The following is a 6,000-nucleotide window of genomic DNA, read 5'->3' as shown; positions in this document are numbered from 1 at the left end:
ATATGCTTTACATTAAAGCAATAAACCTACAGTATCTTCAACTAACCTGACCTCTACCCCTTCAGACACTTTATTTCTTCCCTAGCCTCATGTATATTATATAGCCATTAGTGTGGAGGAGGCCTGCTGAGGAGGAAAGCACTGTGTAAGGGGGCATAGTGTGTGCTGATGAGGAGGGGGGGCTTTTTGGAGCACTGTGGAAGGGGCATATCAAGAAGGAGAGAGGAGGACACTGTGGAAAGAGGTTTACCAAGGAGGAGGGAGGAGGACACTGTGGAAGTAGGAATACCAAGGGGGGGCACTGGGGAAAGAGGCATACCAAGGAGGAGGAGGGCACTCTGGAAGGAGGCATACTGAGGAGGAGGAGGGGCACTCTGGAAAGAGGCATACCAAGGAAGATGGGATGCGGCGTTGCAATGGGTCTTAACGGGTGGGATAAGGTTTCATGGGGAAGGGCACATTGACTTCTTGCAACAGGGCCCATAAAACATTAGCTATGCCTCTAAACACATACTCAACATTCTCATTTTGCCCAGCTGACAGACTTTAAGAGAGGAAACACACAGACCATCAGTAGATCGGAGCGTTTGATCCCCCAACAAGTGTAGATCCCTTGTCCACCACCTAGGCACTGTCGGCACCTTTATTACACACCATTGTCTTTCCTGAACCATTTCTAGAAGCTTAGCAGAAGAAATATTGCCCTGCCCTGCTATTGACAGCCAGTCACTGCTGCTTTTGTTTGCAGAGGTGTCAACTACTAGAACCATATCATCTTTACCAATAAAGCCAGGTTTGGGCTCTAACAACACTTGGGTTGGTATATGGTGGCCTTGTAGTGAGTGCTTAAATAGTTCCTTTGCTAGTGTAATGATCAGTGGTAGATGTGTAGAACATTCTGTGGCCGCATGTATTTTCCCTTATGGAAGGAGATCAGAGCGGCATTCTGTGTATGTAGGTGGTGCACGAGGAAAGGGGCGTAGCCTCAATACAGTAAATCAGATGAAGATCCCGGCACTCACCACTTTCATCATCATAAAATTTTATTCGGTTCCATAAACCATATCGGTGTGAACAGCACACCAATATGGTTTATGGAATCGAATAAAATTATATGATGATGAAAGTGGTGAGTGCCGGCATCTTCATCTGATTTACTGTATTTTCTCTCATGGCAGGGCTTCCAACTGGTATTTTTAGCAGAATAATGCTCACCCCTACACACATCAAGGGGTTCTCAGGGATGTCTCTTCCAGACTCAGTGTGTCAATTCTTTGAGCGGAGAGCGGCGGGAGCGGTGAGAGCGGTGAGAACGGAGGCACGTGAACCATCCCATAGAGAGGCAGGCGGGAATCCACCTATATTACTTAGTGTGAACATACCCTTACGGTAAGCCAACTTTGTCAGCCTATAAATGTGCAGAATCTATAGTACCAGCTGCAACATCTGTGGGTAAATGTGCTGCATGATGCCGAAAGGATCCTGTATACCTCTGTGTCCAACCATATCTCATCTTGTATCCAAGTTAGAGGCAGACCAACAGTCTCCTTTCAATTGAACAGTATTCCCCAATAAACTTATGCTTTTGGCCCAGTGAGCCCAGTGCAGATGCACCATTAGCCCTATGGTTAAAGAAGCCCTGGGGTGGTGCCTAGAGTGAGCACTTATACTGTACATTTCAATGATCAAGGGCTCCCCGTAGTCCTGAAAGGCTCCATTCAGTGTTCATGATAAATTAGGAGGACAGGTATCTGCGTAAAAAGAAAGTTGAAGATCAAAGTATAGTGAGAAAATAGCGCATGACACAAATGGGTTAATTCTATGCATGGGTTGATTTCTGTGCCAAGCCTGTACTAAGTGTTGGTTTTGTATTCAGACAGGATAGTACAGTACGTGCAAAGCAAGCATGTGCTCTGTGTAATGAAGTCTGTTTGACAGGCAGTCTTTATTGCCCTCTGTGCATTATGGTAACATGCATCATTTATATGCTGGACTATAAAGGGAATTTGGGCCAGTTTGTTGGCCCAGAATAGACGTTAACTTTACTTAGCTAACCCAGGAGCTTTTTAGTCTATTATGTAGTGTTACGGCCTTATATTGAGTTATATTTATCTCACTGTCTTTGTGTATATTGAGTAATTGTAGCAATAAAATTACATTTTGTTTTCAGAAAGTCTTTATCTGCTTTTGTTCTCGTGCTTGTTGTTCTATAGTATCGTATGTCTTTTAAACTAGCCTCATGAATACGACATTGTCAAATGTATTCTAGGTGAAAGATATCAAATAAAAATCCACGGCTTCATTTAAACTAAAATCTAGTCTTTGATGTTTTATGAAAAAATTCAGAGAACAAACAAGATGATAGCTTTCCCATGTAGAATGATTTCTAGAACCCTTCGAAAATTACATACTCTTCTTTCCCTTTTTACAAATATGCCAAGATTAATTTTATGCTCTGTAGAGCACAGCTAGTGAGACAGCGAAGCAGAGTGACATTTCACACAGCCTGAGTCAACTCGCTGCTATGCCTGCTGGGAAGCAATGCACAAGCTAAAACTGTAGCACAGAAGTCAACGACTGGTGATCAGAATAGGTTATATAAGCCTTTCTCAAGCTCTTCTTCTTTACTGCAAACAAAAGGAATGGAGCTTCACCATCACTCAGCCAAATATTTTTTTCTCACTCCCAGTGAAGCACTGAAATAGAAAACTCACGGTATGGCAGAATGAGCAACTCATTACTTAGATTACATTACTAGATTTACTTACAGGCAATATTAGTACATTGCGGCAGAGACTTAGGTCGGCTTTTCTGGATCTGGGGCAAAAATTCCTTCAGACTCCTCCAATATTCAGTCCCATTTAAATAGCACCCCTCCCTGCAGCCTCATCCAAAATACAGTCCCATGTAAATTGGTTTACTTCCTCTCCCTCCAGCCTCCTTATACTTACAGTCCCATGTAAATAACACTACTCCCACTCTGTACCTTGCCTCTTGTAACAAACATACAGAAATACTGTATAAGTCAGCTCATTGCTTCTGCCTTCATCTCCTTATACTTCCTTTCTCAGCATTCTATCTGAGAAGCGCAACCTTACCTCTGACCTCACATGTTCTATATAGTGATTTGTCCTCTGCAGTTTATTCAAATAGCTTGGTGCAACAGTCCCGACACAGCAGCGTCACCATCAGTATCAAGAGGCTGCTCCAGCCACCAGCTATTGGGATAGGGGCATTGCTCTCCTTTTGTTGGGTCATATTCTAGTGGGGTGATATAAACTAAAGCCCTCCAGGCAACGTGCACCAGAAGTCCCTGTCTGGTCAGTTTTTTAATTGATTTTTTTTTCATGTTTACCCCACATAAAAAGTACAATTGGTCTCACAGTAAGAAAAAGCCCTTATATGGCTCTGTAGCTGGGTAAAATAAATGGATTTTAGTTTTTAAAATGAAAGGAAGAAAAAATTAAAATGCAAAAGTAAAGTGAAAGGATTAAAGGGGTGCTCCAGCTTTTCTCTTTGTTCTGTAATGTAATAGCTGAGACAGCATTAGTTGTAGCTGTGTCTGATACCGTTCAGCCTAATCAAAGTGAATGAATGCAGTGGTGCAATGTCAGGTACAGCAGTGAGACCTCGTGTTTGCAGTGCTGGTCTTCTTTTTTCTATCGGTCCCGTTGTTTTGGAGCAGTTTAATAACAACCTATATGCAAATCAGGCCTTTATGAGCACTGGAGACCTTGCTTGGCTGCACAGAGCACCCCCCTAAATAAATATATATATAATGTGCAAGAAGAGCTCCTGTACAGAAACGTCTCTATCCTGAGCATTCGCATTTCAAATATACCCATATCTGTGCCGTCCAGGGTCCAGGAAAGGGTGCAGAGGAGAGGTTCTTCTCTTTCAGGGATGCACTGTGAACCGCGCAGGCACAGGATAGCAGCCGTCTCAATACAGGAGCTCTTCCTGCACATGCTCATTAAACCGTCATAATTATGCATATAAGAATGTTATTAAACTGCTCCAAAGCCGCGAGGCTGACAGAAAAAAGAGGACCAGCACTGCCAACATGAGGTCCACACAAACCTGCTGATAATTCCACTTTAGGGTGCGTTCACACGTACAGGATCTGCAGCAGATCCACAGCAGATTTGATGGCCCAGATTTGATTTTCTTTGAATCTGCACCATCAAATGTGCTGCAGATCCTGTATGTGTAAGTGCACACTACGCAAACTGCTTTTTATTTGCAAATGTAGAGCTATTTTTTTTTTTTTTTTTAGGAGAGTCTCCCTTTGTATTGAAGAATGCTGCTCATTCTGGCTTTGCCCATCAGCCATTAGGATCACTTTGGATGTAAGTTACTCTGTACTTTTTATTATATTCAGTATATCATATTTTCATTGTAATATTTGTTAATCAATATTAATTAAACATGTTAATATTAACATTATTATTTATTAATTATAAAACTTCATGGTCTGTTAGTCTGGTCTTTTCCAACTCATATTAGGCTGTACCTGGGACATAGCTAGGAAAAGACTGGTGAGGTATGTGGCCTGGTTGAAGGGAGCCAGCGGAGTGAATACAAATCACTCTGCTTTCGTAAAGGTATTTAGGAACAAGCCAACAGGTAAAACATTGGTGAAAGAGATCCTGGTTATAAAGCTGGGACTTATTCATTTTTCATTCGCTCTTTTTCCAAATAACGTTTTATAGGTGTTTATGTACATACAGAACTATATAATAAAAGGTGATGCAACTTTTTATTAAAATTCAGCACTATGTTCAAAATTTCTTTTTACAATAAGGGAATAGAAATATTCATTTTTTTTGTTTTTTTGCCACATTTTTCCAAAATTGCAGCCAAACACTGTGATTTTGACTCTACTTTGAAAAGGTCTGGTAGAAAACGCAAAAAAAAAAAAGTCTGATCTTGAGACTAAACAAATTAGATGCTCCATTCCCCTTATGAGTTTAGTTGCCCGCCTATGTACCTCTTTCAGCTCTATGATATGCTCTCTTTAAATCTGGTTCCAAAACTGCACAGCATACTCCAGATGAGGCTGCACCAAAGCTTTATAAAGTGGTAATATTATATCCCTGTCCCGAGAGTCCAGGCCTGTTTTATACATGACAATATCCTGCTGGCCTTAGAAGCAGCTGACTGACATTGTGTGCTGTTCTGTAGTCTATTATCTACCAATACACCCAAGTCCTTCTATACCATGACATAATGCATGTGGGTTATTAGTACCCAGGTGCATAACTTATTTGCCAAGTGGACGCCCAAACACTTTGTGTGTTCCAGTCCAATTGTTAAGTCAGCATCTCTTGTTAAGTAAATATGACAGAATGTACAAAGACATAAATTACATAAAATATTGAGGACATTGGTTCATGGACTTGTCACACTACCCAGTAGGCTAAAATTAGCAAATCACATAACACATTAGTTTAACAGGAACCTCTGCTTAGCCTAAGATCAGTGATTAAAAGAAAGTTTCTTAAGGATACGGCCACATGCTGTGGAAATGCCAAAGATTTGTCTACGAGTAGCCGAGGTTTTGGAATATCTTATTTGTAAACATTTTCGGCTGGAAAATTTCTTACTGAAAATCCACAGAGAATCCACCAAGCGTGTCCTTACCCAAAAAGAACTTTCCAATGAAAAGCTGAAATGTTTCATAGATTGTATGCTCATGTGTGCAGGGCCCTCAATCTATATTTGCAAAGTTTCAATATTTTTATTACATTCCAATCAGACAAGTATTTCATCTGTTTAAAAGGTGAATTACTAACTGCTCAATCCCTATTCATCAAGGTTATTCCATTAAAGTGAATTGGATTTATGAAATACTTCAACTTAGGCCCCGTTCACACTATGGAATTGGCGCCGAGATTCTGTGTGGAAAGCGTGGAATCTTGTCTTCTGTCAGTTTGAATGGGAGGTCTCGCGCACCTCTGCGCTCTGTGCCTCTCTGCTCAACTCTGCTCCGCCATTCCG

Source organism: Dendropsophus ebraccatus, chromosome 2, assembly GCF_027789765.1.
Source record: "Dendropsophus ebraccatus isolate aDenEbr1 chromosome 2, aDenEbr1.pat, whole genome shotgun sequence".
Lineage (NCBI taxonomy): Eukaryota > Metazoa > Chordata > Amphibia > Anura > Hylidae > Dendropsophus > Dendropsophus ebraccatus.
Note: the sequence above shows the minus strand (reverse complement) of the source record.